The following is a 19,095-nucleotide window of genomic DNA, read 5'->3' on the forward strand; positions in this document are numbered from 1 at the left end:
TCGAGGATGACTTCATTTCAAGAAGGGGTGGATGATGAGGACATCAATACCATTGTTACACCCACAGCCCTACTACTACATATACTGGACCAATTACTAGAGCTCGCGCACGCCAATTAAATTATCAGGTACTTCCGTTTCTTGGTAATGATTCTAATGTTCATGAGAATATGATGCTGCCTAAATTGGATACATTTGTTTTGCTTACAAATGAAGGGCCTGGCTTGGAGAAGGATGGACATTGGAGCACGAACAAGCATGGAGATGATGGCATGCGCAAGGGGAACAAGAACGGAGTTACAAGTGATGATTTCAGGACTTTGAAGCCACCATAATGGGTGCATGAAGCCTTGGACGAAATATACAAGATGCCACTTTATAAATTTCGTCCCGAGGCTATTCTAGGTGCCGCATAACCTTATTATTGGGCCAGGCCCATGTAATTTCGAAATACATACGTATTGGCTATTTTTAGAGTCCGTATGTGTGGGGAAACAAGAGATAGGGTTGACTTCGGACCCCTCCACCAAGGGCCACGAAATCCCCCCCCCTCTTCCTCCATATATACAGCCCTTAGGGCACCGTTTAGACTTTGGGTTTTTGTTTAGATTAAAGTTCGCCATAGCTGCAACTTCGCATACTTCGTTTGTGTTCAACGACCAGACAAAGGCGTCACAGAACCCCACCTTGATCAATAAAGCTTTCCTCTTATATTCGCAATACCCAGATTGCAATCTTAGTTTCTTGCTTGTTCTTCGTTTGCCTGCAGGAAACAGACCTTCATGGTCAGGTTGATCGTGCTCCGGCGTGGTCAATAACCTCTTGGAGTTGGTTTAGCGATTGCTAAGGCGCGACGTCCTCGCACGTTCGTAGTCGGATCGTCAAAGTCGACTTCCTCCAAAATGATAGCCACCATCTCATCGAAAGACGGGACACCTTTGCCTCTATCGGATGGAGGCTAAGGTGTCCCGTCTTTCGATGAGATGGTGGCTATCATTTTGGCGGAAGTCGACTTTGACGATCCGACTACGAACGTGCGAGGACGTCGCGCCTTAGCAATCGCTAAACCAACTTCGAGAGGTTATTGACCACGCCGGAGCACGATCAACCTGACCATGAGGGTCTATTTCCTGCAAGCAAACGAAGAACAAGCAAGAAACTAAGATTGCAATCTAGATACTGCGAATAATAGAGGAAAGCTTTATTAATGAAGGTGGGGTTCTGTGAAGCCTTTGTCTGGTCGTTGAACACAAACGAAGTACGCGAAGTTGCAGCTATGGCGAACTTCAATCTAAACAAAACCCCAAGTCTAAACGACGCCCTAAGGGCTGTATATATGGAGGAAGAGGGGGTAATTTCGTGGCCCTTGAGGGAGGGGTCCGAAACCAACCCTAACTCTTGTTTCCCCAAACATACGGACTCTAAAAATAGCCTATAATCAAGTATTTCAAAATTACATGGGCCTGGCCCAATAATAAGGTGAAGCAGCACCTAGAATAGCCTCTGGACGAAAATTATGAAGTAGCATCTTGTATATTTCGTCCAAGGCTTCATGCACTCATTATGGTGGCTTCCACGTCCTGAAATCATCACTTGTAACTCCGTTCTTGTTCCCCTTGCGCATGCCATCATCTCCATGCTTGTTCTTGCTCCAATGTTCATCCTTCTCAAAGCTAGGCCCTTCATTTGTAAGCAAAACAAATGTATCCAATTTAGGCAGCATCATATTCTCATGAACATTAGAATCATTACCAAGAAACAAAAGTACCTGGTAATTTAGTTGGCATGCGCGAGCTCTAGTAATTGGTCCAGTATGTATAGTAGTAGGGGTTGTGGGTGTAACAATGGTATTGATGTCCTCATCACGAAGTCAACGCGAAAATAGCAAGAAGTTCAACTACTATACGAAATGCGTTTTGGATGAGAATAAAATAATACAAAATTAAAAGCCTAAAATGTTTCTTGCAAGAAGTTGCGTGTTTTCAACAGCTTTCCATCGGTATATCATTTGCTCAATTTGGGTAAGTGGTTGGGGAGTTACGGGTAAAAAACAACACGTGGAAAACAGAGTGAAGTTCAAAAAGAACTGCTCCAGAAGTTCAACCTCTTCACGAAGTGCATTTTCTGAGACTCTGTTTTTCTGATGAAGGCAGAACACATGATCTTAGAAGTTCAGATTGATAACTGCCAGAGGTTCACGAACTACATGGTGTGCATTTTGTTGCTAGAAGTTTTGATGCTAGAAGTTCAAGTGCTCGACCCGAGAAAGTTCAAAAATTCTTGTGAGAGAGGTTGAACAAAGATACGTCACAGAAGTTCAAACAACCAGAAGTTCAACTACTGCAAGGAATGCATTTTAGGTGAGAATAAAATTATAGAAAAAATAAAAGCTTAAAAGGTTTGTTGAAAGAAGTTCAAGTGCTTTTTCCGTGGAAGTTCAAAAATTCTTGCGAGAGAGGTTCACATTGTATTTCCTTGTTCGAAAACACAAAAAAGAATATTTTTTTGCGTTTTAAATTAATTCTCTCAATCCACAAAGAAGTTTAGTTATTATCTAGGAGCAATTTGATTTCAAAAAGAAAATAAAAAATTCAAATTATAAAACGAAAAAAGTTCATGTACTACATGGTGTGTGTTTAATATTAGAAAAATGAATTAAAAGGCAAGGTCCAATTTTTTGTTGTTATAAGTTCAAGTCCTGGGACGGAGAAAGTTCAAAAAATATATTGTGAAAGAGGTTTGTACAAAAGGAATATCATTTGTGTAACACTGATGAATGGATGAGAAAATTACAAACAAAAATACGTCACAGAAGTACAACGTGAAAACGGCAGGAAGTTCAACTACTGCACTGAAAAAATTTCAGATGAAAAACTTTTAAAATCGTCGCGAGTATGAAAAAATGATCAACACGGGAAAGTTGGATGTTTACACCAGCTTTCCATCAGTATATCACTTGCTCAATTTTGATGAGTGGATGGAGATCTACAAGCAAAAAAACACGTGAAAATCAGTGAAGTTCAAGTAGACATGTTGAGAAGTTCAAGTTCTTCACGTGGTGCATTTTCGAAGAATCTGTTTCGCGATAAAGGCAGAACGAATGATCTCGCTGTTTTCAAAATTACTTGAAAATGGCTGGGAATCAGAGAAAACCATCAACACAAAAAACTTTCGCATTTTCTGTAGCTTTTCAATGGTATATTATTTGCCCCATTCTGATAAAGTTTGTAGAAATTCTGGCAAAAATACGTTTTTAGCTATTTTCAAAATTGACTTAAATCCGTAAAGAATTGGGAGAAACAATATATACCAAAACATTTCACATTTGTTCAAGCTTTCCAACGCCATATCATTTGCTGCATTCGGACGTGCAGTTAAAAAGTTCGCTCGACAATACGAATTTGGTGGAACTTATACCGTTTTATATATTACTTTTAAACCGTTCAAAATTAGAAAAAACATTCAACATGAAAAAGTAGCGCATTTTCATAAGCTTTCCAATGCCATATCGTTTCCCTGAATAGGATTAGCCGATTAGAAATAGCATAGAAAATACGAACTAGGTTGTTCGGTTTGTGAAATTTTATGATTTTCCAAATTACTCTTTAACCATAGGGAATTAGAGAAAACCATCGACATGTGGAAGGAGCAGTTTTGCAGCAGCTTTCCGACGCCATATTATTTGGCTCATTCCGATAAACGGTTTAGAAATGCGATCAAAAATATGATTCACGTTTTTTGTATGAAGAAAAAATGGTTTTCAAAACTGCTCCTAAACCACTTACATTTTCCCAAAAATTCAACTTGGGTCATGATACTCGTGTCCATAGCTTTCCAACGGTATATCGCAAGCCCGATTTGAACACTTTTTAGCTGAAGTTCAACGTAGTACTTGATGTGGAGCATCCTTCGATCATCCCCATGGACACTACTTCGACTACACAAGCTCCAAGTGGACCCATGACAAGAGCGCGAGCACGTGCTATTCAATCTGAGGTTAACTCTCTCCTTGTTGAACTTCCCTTTGGCCCACCTGAGACATGGCTACTACCTCAAACGGAGATGCTCTGTGTGCTTAGGTACCAAGGAACCAACCTAGAAGAAGCTACGGTACAAGATGGACGTCGAGAGCAAGAGGAGAAGCTACCCAGCCTGGAATGAGCGGTACTACCGCCCACGCCAAGCGGTACTACCGCTGAACCTAGCCAAGCGGCACTACCGCTCTACATCCGCCCTCATCCTCCGAACCCGACAAACTCCAGTGATCGAACGGCTCCAGAGTGGTACTACCGCCCCGTCAAAGCGGTACTACCGCTGAAGCTCTGCAAGCGGTACTACCACCCGAGGTTCCGGTACTACCGCCCTGCCTGTGTGCAGCGTATCCGAGCCGAGGCCCATGTACTCGTTTCGCCCCTCTTTTACCAATTCGAAGGCTTAGACTATAAATAGACCTTCCCCTCATCCTTTCTAGGGTAAGCATTGTGATAGCTCATGTGAGATAGAGCATTGCTCATCTGTACCGGATCTACTCCAGGTGAGGGACCGTGCCTCATCGGAGAAGATCCATTCGGATTCAAGGCCTCCATCTGGAGAAGACAATCAAGACCTCCTCGCGGAGAAGAACGGTTACTCTTGTATCTTCCTTTGTTGACTTTGGATCTCGTGATACCTTGTGCTTTTGGTGATCTATCCCTTGTGTGATCGATTCCATGTCGGTTGAGTGTTTCTCTCATTTTCCCACGTGATTTCCCTTGTGTTCTTCCACGTGTTCTTCGTGTTTCCCCGTAGGATCCTGATGCGGAGCATCCCACGTTCATCCCCATGTACACTCCGACTACTCTCCAAGCCCCAAGGATACATAAGATGAGACCTCGACTATGTGCCATTGGACACAAGGTGAACCCATTCCTAAATGCTTCCCCTTTCCATTCGTGTGAGACATGGTTGCTACTTCATGCACGGACCTTGTGCATACTCAGGTACACCCAAGGAGACCATGGAGAGCCCAAGGACCAAGGCCAAGTATGCGCGGGAGCAAAGGAAGAAGAAGGAAGAAGAGTTTGCTGCTACAGTAGCCGGACATCCGACCATGTCCCGGACATCCGGCCCAGCCCGGACATCCGGCCCAACCACCGGAAATCCGGCCTCCATCACAGAATGCATCTGGAGGCGACCCCGACAACCCGGACATCCGGTCCCGTGCCCCGAACATTCAGGTCCTCCCGACGCCCCGGACATCCGGCCCTCCTCGCCGGAAATCTGGCCCCTGGTATCCAGAGAGCAACCGCAGGGCACCAAGGCCAGCCCGGACATCCGGCCTTCCCGCCCAGACATCCGGCCCGTCGCAAAGCCCCGGACATCCGGCCCCCAGCCCGGACATCCGGCGCTTGTCTGCACACACTGAATGGGCTGAGGGCCCATGTATCCCTCTCACTTACCCCTTTGTGGCTAAGACCTATATATACTCCACCACCTCCTCCTAGTTAGGGTTAGCATTGGTTTAGCTCATATTTTGTGTGAGAGCCTTGCTCATCCACTTGGTTACTTCCCCTCGGAGCTCACGACCTCTTCGGAGAAGATCCCCCAAGCGGATTCAAGACCCCTTCAAGGGAAGACAATCAAGACCTCCTCACGGAGAAGAACGGCTACCTTTGTATCTTTCCTTTGTTGATTTTGAATCTTGTGCTACCTCATGTCTTAGGTGATCTAGCCCTTGTGTGATTGATTACTTGTCGGTTTAGTGATTCTCTCGTTTCTCCCCGTGTTTTCCCTTGTGTTTCCCGCGGGTTCTTCGTGTTCCCCCGTAGGATCCACTTCAAATGTGAAAGATCGGCCCCTAGGGTTCCACCCTACATCATCTTGGTATCATGAGCCACGTTGGTCACGTTTTTGGAGCCCCTACCCCTCATTTTCTAGCTTGATTTTGTTGATTTCGTCCTAAATCCGAAAATCCCCACCAAAAATAGGCCCCAATTTTTTTTGTGATTTGTTGGTTTGATGATGTTTTGTTGATTTTGATCCATGGATTTACTTGGTTTCGAGTGGATCTAGCATCTCTCCAAGTTCCCCATCTTCCATCCACGAAATCTCTCCAATTTTGCCCCCGAAATCATCAATTTCCGCCCCAAAATCGAGTTCCTCGAGTTCATCCTCGGATTTGGAGCCCGAACATCCGGCCCGACCACCGGACATCCGGCCAGCCCGGACATCTGCCCATTAGCCCGGACATCCGGCTCCTGGAGTGCATTTTCGCACAAGTTTCTGGACATCAGGTCCCGGAAATCTGGCCCAAGCCCCAGATGTCCGGCCCCTGTCATTTCAGCTTTTCCCGTTTCACTGTTTCGGTCATAACTAATTCATCCGGAGTCCGATTTTGACGTTCTTTAGCTCGTTTTGAAGCTCTTGACATCCCCCTTCCCACAAAAATACCACCAAAATCATTTGACTTCATCAAAGTTTTGAAAATTTGGCAAGTTTGCCTAGGCCCTCCACCATATCATCCGTATAGCCACCACCGACTTCCGCAACCTAACCCATTTTGTTACCCATAGCATTTGAGGTTGTTTGAGTAGTGACTTGAGTCTCCTAAGGTGTTTCAGCTACTTAGACGGTTGCTTCTTCATCAACCACCACCATACCTTCCGCATAGGCTTGCCCACCATGCACTTCTGCCACCCCAACTTAACCCAATTTTGTTTGAGTTTTTTGAGTTGAGGCTTCTGTCTCTAAGGTGTTTCGGCTACTTAGGGACGGTAACTTTAACTCAGACACGTGTATAGCCAATCATTTCACTCCCGCATTGCCAAGTGCAAACCACCACCGCTTTCCGCTACCACCATTTTGACATTTGATGTTAGATTTTGAGTTCGCAATTTTTCCGTTTCCTAAGGTGTTTCGGCGACTTAGGGACGAGTCTCCATCATCTTGGTTTCTACATCAAGAATACCGCTACTCATCATCGCCGGGCGGTAACCTCTATATCTTCTTGGTATCGTGGTATCCCTCCATTGTATATTCCCCTACCATTGCATTGTTAACCCCTAGACCATTTTGCGTTACTTGCCTATTGAGACTAGCCATTTGAGTATTGCCGGCAACGTTACTTGTGCACGTTAGTGATCATACGTCCCATTGCATACATACCATATCATCGTGGTGCATATATTGGTATCATATCTTGTGTCACAAGTTTGTTCCCGCATATACACAATTGCTATCTTGGTTCGTGCATCGTGCAAAGTGGCCATACAAAAAAAAGAAATAAAGCTTTTAAGCAAAAGAAAGAGAGCAAAGAAGCTTGTAAGAAAGTGCCATAGCATCATACCACATTGCATATAAGATTGTCATATCCGATCATCTTGGATCATCTTGAGAGAAACACCGGGAACCATACATACATAGCATACTTGGAATAGAAGTTTATACATTTTGCATCTTATAGGTTGTGCACAAGTGTCGTATCCGCCGATAGAGCAATCGTGCTAGCGTCTCTCTTGAGTTGTGCAACACGAGCGTTTTCTGTGGATTCCACATTTTGTGCTCATTCCTTGGTTGCACGACCCCGTTTATCTATCCGTGTGTGTGTTTCTGTGTACCTTTCATTGCTATTGGTCCATTTGTTTCACTTGCAAATTTGTGAATCTCTTTCAACATTATTGACTCTTGCTAACATTTTGCATTAAATTTTTGTGCCACTATCCTCACCGAGCTCCTCCATAAGCCTTACTTGTGTAGGTGTGAGAACCGACAAGGATTGGTACCAATAGTGCTATTTCATTGTTCGCATTTGAGTGAACTTGATTCATTGTCAACATCGGTCAAGGTACATTGGTATAAGTTCTTCTCTTTCTCCCACTCATATTTGCTCAAGTCTTGTGATGGATAGGCAATGCTTTTCCTCTCCGGTCTACGACAACAATGACGGCGTGAACAACTACATCTCCAAAGTGTCCATCTTCGATCTACAATGACAAATGCAAGGCGTGCAATCATGATTGCGAGAGCGCATCGAGAACATCTCCATCGACATTCGTCACTCCGAAGCAAGGAAAAGGGACTACATCGACAAGAAGCTTTCCACACATAAAGAGGAGCAAGATGCAAGGATGGAGGAGATTAGAGCCTTGATCAAGTCTTCTTCCCCTTCGTCATCTTCAAGGCGGCGACATTCAAGCCACAAGTCTTCGGAGCGCGAAAAAGATGCAAGTGCAAATCGTCCTTGTCCACATCTACATGGCGATCACCATCACGTTCGTGATCCACATCGTCATGAAGGGCAAGTCACCTCCAAACAACATGTGCACGATGACGACGAACAGACATATACTACGAGCTCAAGCACGACAACGACATCATCATCATGAAGATGCTCCACAAGCGCAAATGCACAAGTCCCAACAAGACCTACTTCACGCCAAGTCCAATCTTCATGAGCACAAAAGAAGACCGCAAGACGACCACCACCAAGACGGTGCTACGACTACAACAACCACTTTGGCATCTTCGCCAAGTGCTATCAAGGCATCTTTGCCTTTGGACGTACGGCATCTTCGCCTACTTCCCATGAGTTCGCCTACATCGACATCCTCAACAACAAGGTGACCACCTACAAGCGAGGGTGACACTTCCATCTTCGGAAGTCCCCCAAGGAAGATGGCCGAGCATGGGAAACTCCCTTCGGTCATGGAGACGAGCTACGAGGTGTCACATCATATGGGCCTCCCACACCAAGACGGTGACAAGACTGCCGAGCAAGGGCCATCCCCTTCGACCACGACGATAGGAGTTGAGCATGGAGACATTTGCACCTACATCTCTCCGACACCCACATATGTCGAGATGCCCCAAGTGCCATGTGAGGAGAGCCACCACCCCATGAGTGACATGAGTGACTCCACCATACGTGACATTGAGAGCATTTCCTATGAGAGGATGAGTGTGACCACCACTAGTCCCACACATGAGAGCATGCCACAAATCCTATGTGAGGTTGAGCGCAATTTGAGTGACTCCACCAACCATATGAGTGAGAGCATCCTTGAGGGAGTGAGTGAGCCACAACACGTAGTGAGTGAGGTAGTTGAGACGTCATGTGAGGCCACTATGATTTCTAACGACTTAACCTCTACTCCTAGTGTGTTTTCTTCTTTGGTGCTAGGTCTTCTACATGACGACATGCCTATCCTCGACGAGTCCATCCCTCCAAAGGGAAAACCGATGGCCATGGTGGACAATGATGCACCCCCCACATGGTTCCATCAAGATGAAGATGACAACAAGTGGATCTTCCACACCTCACCTACAACACATGAGCGACGCTCCAAAGGTAACATAGGTGATGGTGCTTCTCTTGTCCCACTAGTGGACTCTCTTGACATTGATTGCTCCCATGATGTTGACCCACCTATTCCCATGCTTCATGCTAGTGAGATTTCTTCATGCCTTGACTTACCTATTTATGATGAATATGATGATGAGCATGTTGAGTTGCCTAGTTGTGATGCTATGCTCCATAGGATATCATGTGAAAATTCTTTTGGTCACATCATGTTTGACAACCCATTGGACTTGTCATATGCTATGAGTGAGATCTCCCATATTGCATCATTTCAATCTCAACATAGTAACTATGCATGCCCCATTAAAATCAATCCCATTTGCACTTATGGCATAGATGATGAGATGATGGTCATAGGCTTTTCCTTCTCTTGTGATGATATTGCCATGCTTCCTTTACATGATTTGCACAATTCATCTACTATGTCATGCCATGATCACATTGTTCCAAATATGCATTGTTATGGATGTTGTCAATATTCTCCACGTGATGTTTCTACTCTTGCTCATGAGGAGGCCCCCATAGTTTCCTCATACATATTAGGAGATCTTGATGCATTTCATACTTTGCATGATTCCCATAATTGCGTGCACCATATGCATTCCATGAATAACAATGCTCTAGATATTTCTCATGATGCATTACATCCTTTGAGTCTCCATTATGACAAGCATCATAACAAACCTCTCATGATGAATGACATGTTTATATATCACGCATCTCATTTATTTGAGCATTGGATATTTTGTGCTAACCGACACATACCCGTGCACATCATGATGGATGATGTGTACATATACCATGCACACACAATTTTTCCTTTTCCTTTGTTTTGTGTAGGTACTCGCATATACTCGTCAACCTCTTGATACGGGGCTAACCCGGTGTAGGCCGATCTTTCATGTTTGGAGTGGGATTCCTCAAAGAACACGATGAACACGGGGAAGAACAAAGAGAAATCACAAGGGGAAACACTCAAGAACAAGTCCGATCACACATCCACTAGACAATCAAACACACAAGATCCACAAGGTACATGAACAACAAAGAGAAAGATACAAGGTAGAGTTCATCCCAAGTCCAAAGGAGTTGGGGGCTTGAATCCTAGAAGGATCTTCCCATGAAGGGGTCTTGATGATATCCCGCAGGATCTTCTCCTAGATGGAGGTCTTGGCCTCCAATGGAGTAGTGGTCTCTCGCTCTCAAGAGTAGAGATAGGAGGAGCAAAGCTCACATACAAATGAGCTATCACTTTGCTTCCCCTACAAAGGAGGTGGAGGTGGTCTATTTATAGCCTAAGCCACGAAGGGGTAAGTGGGAGAGGGATACAAGGCCAAAGGCCCGCGGCTGCGCACAGGCAGGGCGGTAGTACCGGACACATGGGCGGTAGTACCGCTTGCGCGGTAGTACCGCTTGCTTTGGGCGGTAGTACCGCCCTTTCTGGACTGGGCAAGTCCTTCTTCTTCCGTCTTCGCTTCCATGCTTCCCTCGCGGATGGTGTAGGCATTCCTTGGCGCTTGCACTCCTCCTCATCGTCCGTGAAGGTCCGACAATACCTATGCATGCACATGAGTGGAGTGTCAAGTAGTATACCATCCTCGAAGGGCTCAAGTGAACACGTGTAAAGGAGAAGATTCACCTTTACGTATGAGAAGTAGAGGTCGCACGTGTCACTTGCCAAACGAACTCTTGACATGGTGATGTTCGTAGGATGCTCTGCATCATCCCCTCCCCCTTGGGAAAGATCCAACCTCGGATTGAAAACCAAATCACCATGGGAAAGAGATGGCGGTGCCGGGTCGAAGTGGTCGATCACCAAGCACTCATCGTCTAGTAGCTCAAAATGGGCACTCGCCAATGTCACACCGTTTTGTGATTCCTTCAAAAGGAGCAAATAGAACAAACACTTGGAAAAACAAATGTGGTTAGCGTTAGTGCAAAACCAAGCATTCAAGAGGTGATTCACCAAAAAAGTGTCGTCCTCTAGCATAGCATAGGGTGTGACAAAGGATTGTGACATGACATGTAAGCATATGAATCGAGCACAAGCAAAGATATCATGGGGACAAGTATGCAATTGTGAGGTAGAGATGCAAATATGTTTGACAAGGGAATAAGCATCTACTGCAAGGTCATAGCAATCATGCATAAAGCGCTCGACAAATGGTCGATGGTAGGCATAAGAAGCATTCACAACACCAAAGAAAATGAGATGTCTAAACACATGGGTCAAGTGCAAGACAATCCAAGCATAATGTGCATAAGGTGTAGTGAATATAGTGTGGCACTCAACACAATAGAAAGAGCAATTGTTCATGATGTGTGAGACAATCAAGTGAATCATGTGACAAGCAAAGGAACAAAGCATATGTGAAGAAATGATCTTGGTGCAACCAACCATATGTTAGTAGCAAGTAGTCCAAGAATTGGATGCAACACACAAGGTATATATATCATGAAGCATGGAAATGTGGTTATCATGGGTGCAAGCAATATCTCGAACATGCGTGCAAATGGTGCAAGCAACACATGAAGTATGATCCACAATATCCAAGCTCAAGAAGGATGTCACCTTGAAAGCGTGTCCTTGTGCATTCTTCACAATGTCGAAGTGGTAGGAAATGTGGTGTAGAAGCGAGTCGTGGTAGAATGTATGAGGCTCGCTCTCAAGAGCTCGAATGGTCAACTCACGTGAAGTGGAAGTCGACACGAAATCCAAGTATCCTACACATGCACAAAACAAGGCAAAGAACGTATGGGCATGGTAGATAAACACATCATCCATCATGATGGTTCTCTTCTCTTGCACATAACCATTAGAAGCACAAGTGCATGAATAATATGAAGCAACAATGGCTATATTCATGGCACTAGGTATATGGTGCAAAGAGGGAAGACAAGCATGCTTCACAAGGAATATGTCAAAATCTCCAAATATATGCGAGAATGCTATGGGGGCAATCTCATGAGCAAGATTAAGAGCATTGTTGCACTCCATACATGGCAAGTCATTTAGCATGGGAGAGGCAACACATGGAGATATATGACAAGAAGCAATATGAATCATGTGCAAAGCATATAGATGTTTGTCATCAACCACATGAGATGAGCAAGTGTGAATCATGGGTGATGCAACATGAGCAAGCATAGAGATCAAGTCATGCAGACTAGTGGAGCGAAGATGCAACACACTAGAGTAAATCATGGCAATCATGTCATGTGAGCAAATACTAGGCATAGACAATGCACATGACATATCCCAAGCACGGACACAAAGCAAGATGAAAGTATCATAATAGGAATGGGTCATGAATAGAACATGGCAATAACAAGTGATTTCTCCACCAAGCTTGCAAATACACATACAAGTACTAGAGTCAATCATCATGTGTCAAGCAAAGCATGGGTCACAAATGCATGGCAAAGGCATAGGAATGGGCATATAATGCAAAGTGAACATGGCAAGATGGGCATATAATATGTAATGAACAACAACCCTTAGCCAAGTGAGGGCCATGTAGAAGAAATGCGCGAAGTGATGTAGGGCGGAACCCTAGGGGCCGATCTTTCACTTTTGGAAAGGATCCTACGGGGAAACACGAAGAACGCGCGGGAAACACAAAGGGGAAAACACGGGGAGGAACAAGAGAATCACTCAACCGACAAGTATCGATCACACAAGGGCTAGATCACCGAACACATAAGGTAGCACAAGATTCAAAATCAACAAAGGAAAGATACAAAGGTAGCCATTCTTCTCCGTGAGGAGGTCTTGATGGTCTTCCCTTGAAGGGGTCTTGAATCCGCTTGGGGGATCTTCTCCGAAGAGGTCGTGAGCTCCGAGGAGAAGTATCCAAGTGGATGAGCAAGGCTCTCACACAAATATGAGCTAAACCAATGCTAACCCTAAAACGTACGGGATGAGGGAGTATATATAGTCAAAGGGCGAAGGGGTACATGGGTCACGGCCCAAAGGAGCTGCGCGCAGGTAGAGGGCGCCGGATGTCCGGGCGCTCACGAGGTGCCGGATGTCCGGGCTGGAGGGGCCGGATGTCCGGGCCAGTGGAGTTGACTCTTCTATTCACTGGATGGGCGAAGCCGAATGTTCGCTAGGAGGGGCCGGATGTCCGTGGCTTCGGGAGGCGCCGGATGTCCGGGGCGAACGCCGGATGTCCGGGCTGTCGGGGCAAGCTTCTATGCTCCCTGGACGCGAGTGCCGGATGTCCGGGATTTAGGCCGGATTTCTGGGGGGGGGGCGGATGTCCGGGCTGGACGCCGGATGTCCGGTCCCTGTAGCTTCTTCTGCAGATGCCTGGCCCTGTGGATCTCCAAGGGCTGGATGTCCGGGGTCCTGGCGGATGCCCGGTGCCTGGAGGCTGTTCTTGCCTTCTTCCAATGGTTCTCTTCTTCCATGGACTTGGGGTCTTGACCATCTTCATGTGCATCCTCGGGAGGGTCCTCTTGGTACCTAATCATGCACAACATTCCGGATTGAGGTAGTAGCCATGTCTCGAGAGGATCATATGAGATATCTCTTGGGGAACGTAGTAATTTCAAAAAAATTCCTACGCACACGCAAGATCATGGTGATGCATAGCAACGAGAGGGGAGAGTGTTGTCCACGTACCCTCATAGACCATAAGCGGAAGCATTATGACAACGCGGTTGATGTAGTCGTACGTCTTCACGATCCGACCGATCCGAGTACCGAACGTACGACACCTCCGAGTTCAGCACACGTTCAGCTCGATGACGATCCCCGGACTCCGATCCAGCAGGGTGTCAGGGATGAGTTCCGTCAGCACGACGGCGTGGTGACGATGATGATGTTCTACTGACGCAGGGCTTCGCCTAAGCACCGCATCGATATGACCGAGGTGGAATATGGTGGAGGGGGCCACCACACACGGCTAAGGAACGATCACGATGATCAACTTGTGTGTCTTGGGGTGCCCCCCTGCCCCCATATATAAAGGAGGGAGGGGGGAGGTGCGGCCGGCCCCCTAGGGGTGCGCCTGGAGGAGTCCTACTCCCACCGGGTGTAGGACTCCCTCCTCTTGCCTTGTTGGAGAAGGAAAGGGGGGAGGGGAAAGAGGAAAGGGGGGCGCCGCACCCCCCTTCCTTGTCCTATTCGGACTAGGGGGGAGGGGGCACGTGGCCTGCCCTGGCCGGCCCTCCTCTTCTCCCTCATGGCCCATATAGGCCCATTAACCCCCGGGGGGGGGGGGGTTCCGGTAACCCCCCAGTACTCCGGTAAAATCCCGATTTCACCCGGAACGTTTCCGATAACCAAATATAGGCTTCCAATATATCAATCTTTATGTCTCGACCATTTCGAGACTCCTCGTCATGTCCGTGATCATATCCGGGACTCTGAACAACCTTTGGTACATCAAAACCTATAAACTCATAATAAAACTGTCATCGTAACGTTAAGCGTGCGGACCCTACGGGTTCGAGAACTATGTCGACGTGACCTAGAACTGTTCCCAGTCAATAACCAATAGCGGAACCTGGATGCTCATATTGGCTCCTACATATTTTACGAAGATCTTTATCGGTCAAAGCGCATAACAACATACGTTGTTCCCTTTGTCATCGGTATGTTACTTGCCCGAGATTTGATCGTCGGTATCCAATACCTAGTTCAATCTCATTACCGGCAAGTCTCTTTACTCGTTACGTAATGCATCATTCCGTAACTAACTCATTAGCTACATTGCTTGCAAGGCTTTATAGTGATGTGCATTAACGAGAGGGCCCAGAGATACCTCTCCGACAATTGGAGTGACAAAACCTAATCTCGAAATACGCCAACTCAACATGTACCTTCGGAGACACCTGTAGAGCTCCTTTATAATCACCCAGTTACGTTGTGATGATTGGTAGCACACAAAGTGTTCCTCCGGTAAACGGGAGTTGCATAATCTCATAGTTGTAGGAACTTTGTATAAGTCATGAAGAAAGCAATATCAACATACTAAACGATCAAGTACTGGGCTAATGGAATGGGTCATGTCAATCACATCATTCTCTCACATCATTCTCCTAATGATGTGATCCCGTTAATCAAATGACAACACATGTCTATGGTTAGGAAACATAACCATCTTTGATTAATGAGCTAGTCAAGTAGAGGCATACTAGTGACGTTATGTTTGTCTATGTATTCACACATGTATCATGTTTCCGGGTAATACAATTCTAGCATGAATAATAAACATTTATCATGATATGAGGAAATAAATAATAACTTTATTATTGCCTCGACGGCATATTTCCTTCAGTCTCCCACTTGCACTAGAGTCAATAATCTAGATTACACTATAATGATTCTAACACCCATGGAGTCTTGGTGCTGATCATGTTTTGCTCGTGGAAGAGGCTTAGTCAATGGGTATGCAACATTCAGATCCGTATGTATCTTGCAAATCTCTATGTCTCCCACCTGGACTTGGTCCCGGATGGAATTGAAGCGTCTCTTTATGTGCTTGGTCCTCTTGTGAAATCTGGATTCCATTGCCAAGGCAATTGCACCAGTATTGTCACAGAAGATCTTCATTGGTCCCGATGCACTAGGTATGACACCTAGATCGGAAATGAACTCCTTCATCCAGACTCCTTCATTTGCTGCTTCTGAAGTAGCTATGTACTCCGCTTCACATGTAGATCCCGCCACGACGCTTTGTTTAGAACTGCACCAACTTACAGCTCCACCATTTAATAAAAACACGTATCCGGTTTGCGATTTAGAATCGTCCGGCTTAGTGTCAAAGCTTGCATTGACGTAACCATTTACGACTAGCTCTTTTTCACCTCCATAAACGAGAAAAATATCCTTAGTCCTTTTCAGGTATTTCAGGATGTTCTTGACCGCTGTCCAGTGATCCACTCATGGATTACTTTGGTACCTTCCTGCCAAGCTTATTGCTAAGGATACATCAGGTCTGGTACACAACATTGCATACATGATAGAGCCTATGGCTAAAGCATAGGGAACATCTTTCATTTTCTCTCTATCTTCTGCTGTGGTCGGGCATTGAGTCTGACTCAACTTCACACCTTGTAATACAGGCAAGAACCCTTTCTTTGCCTGATCCATTTTGAACTTTTTCAAAACTTTATCAAGGTATGTGCTTTGTGAAAGTCCAATTAAGCGTCTTGATCTATCTCAATAGATCTTGATGCCTAATATGTAAGCAGCTTCACCGAGGTCTTTCATTGAAAAACTTTTATTCAAGTATCCCTTTATGCTATCCAGAAATTCTATATCATTTCCAATTAACAATATGTCATCTACATATAATATCAGAAATGCTACAGAGCTCCCACTCACTTTCTTGTAAATACAGGCTTCTCCAAAAGTCTGTATAAAACCATATGCTTTGATCACACTGTCAAAGCGTTTATTCCAACTCCGAGATGCTTGCACCAGTCCATAAATGGATCGCTGGAGCTTGCACACTTTGTTAGCACCTTTTGGATCGACAAAACCTTCCGGTTGCATCATATACAACTCTTCTTCCAGAAATCCATTTAGGAATGCAGTTTTGACATCCATTTGACAAATTTCATAATCATAAAATGCAGCAATTGCTAACATGATTCGGACAGACTTAAGCATCGCTACGGGTGAGAAAGTCTCATCTAGTCAACCCCTTGAACTTGTCGAAAACCTTTCGCAACAAGTCGAGCTTTGTAGACAGTTACATTACCATCAGCGTCAGTCTTCTTCTTGAAGATCCATTTATTCTCAATGGCTTGCCGATCATCGGGCAAGTCGACCAAAGTCCATACTTTGTTCTCATACATGGATCCCATCTCAGATTTCATGGCATCAAGCCATTTTGCAGAATCTGGGCTCATCATCGCTTCCTCATAGTTCGTAGGTTCGTCATGGTCAAGTAACATGACTTCCAGAATAGGATTATCATACCACTCTGGTGCGGATCTTACTCTGGTAGACCTATGAGGTTCAGTAGAAACTTGATCTGAAGTTTCATGATCAATATCATTAGCTTCCTCACTAATTGGTGTAGTTGTCACAGGAACCGGTTCTTGTGATGAACTACTTTCCAATAAGGGAGCGGGTACAGTTATCTCATCAAGTTCTACTTTCCTCCCACTCACTTCTTTCGAGAGAAACTCCTTCTCTAGAAAGGATTCGAATTTAGCAACGAAAATCTTGCCCTCAGATCTGTGATAGAAGGTGTACCCAATAGTCTCTTTTGGGTATCCTATGAAGACACATTTCTCCAATTTGGGTTCGAGCTTATCTGGTTGAAGTTTCTTCACATAAGCATTGCAGCCCCAAACTTTAAGAAACGACAACTTTAGTTTCTTGCCAAACCATAGTTCATAAGGCGTCGTCTCAACGGATTTTGACGGTGCCCTATTTAACGTGAATGCAGCCGTCTCTAAAGCATAACCCCAAAACGATAGTGGTAAATTAGTAAGAGACATCATAGATCGCACCATATCTAGTAAAGTACGATTACGACATTCGGACACACCATTTCGTTGTGGTGTTTCGGGTGGCGTGAGTTGCGAAACAATTCCACATTGTTTCAAATGTAAACCAAACTCGTAACTCAAATATTCCCCTCCATGATCAGATCATAGAAATTTTATTTTCTTGTTACGATGATTTTCCACTTCACTCTGAAATTCTTTGAACTTTTCAAATGTTTCAGACTTGTGTTTCATCAAGTAGATATACCCATATCTGCTCAAATCATCTATGAAGGTGAGAAAATAACAATACCCGCCGCGAGCCTCAATATTCATTGGACCACATACATCAGTTTGTATGATTCCAATAAATCAGTTGCTCGCTCCATAGTTCCGGAGAATGGCGTTTTAGTCATCTTGCCCATGAGGCACGGTTCGCAAGTACCAAGTGATTCATAATGAAGTGATTCCAAAAGTCCATCAGTATGGAGTTTCTTCATGCGCTTTACACCGATATGACCTAAATGGCAGTGCCACAAATAAGTTGCACTATCATTATCAACTCTGCATCTTTTGGTTTCAACATTATGAATATGTGTATCACTATTATCGAGATTCAATAAAAATAGACCACTCTACAAGGGTGCATGACCATAAAATATATTACTCATATAAATAGAACAACCATTATTCTCTGATTTAAATGAATAACCGTCTCGCATCAAACAAGATCCAGATATAATGTTCATTCTCAACGCTGGCACCAAATAACAATTATTTAGGTCTAAAACTAATCCCGATGGTAGATGTAGAGGTAGCGTGCCGACTGCGATCACATCGACTTTGGAACCATTTCCCACGCGCATCGTCACCTCATCCTTAGCCAATCTTCGCTTAATCCGTAGTCCCTGTTTCGAGTTGCAAATATTAGCAATAGAACCAGTATCAAATACCCAGGTACTACTGCGAGCATTAGTAAGGTACACATCAATAACATGTATATCACATATACCTTTGTTCACTTTGCCATCCTTCTTATCCGCCAAATACTTGGGGCAGTTCCGCTTCCAGTGTCCAGTCTGCTTGCAGTAGAAGCACTCAGTCTTAGGCTTAGGTGCAGACTTGGGTTTCTTCTTCTAAGCAGCAACTTGTTTGCTATTCTTCTTGAAGTTCCCCTTCTTCTTCCCTTTGCCTTTTTTCTTGAAACTGGTGATCTTATTGACCATCAACACTTGATGCTCCTTCTTGATTTCTACCTCTGCGGCCTTTAGCATTGCGAAGAGCTCGGGAATAGTCTTGTCCATCCC

This window comes from Triticum aestivum, chromosome 6B (genome assembly GCF_018294505.1).
Source record: "Triticum aestivum cultivar Chinese Spring chromosome 6B, IWGSC CS RefSeq v2.1, whole genome shotgun sequence".
NCBI lineage: Eukaryota > Viridiplantae > Streptophyta > Magnoliopsida > Poales > Poaceae > Triticum > Triticum aestivum.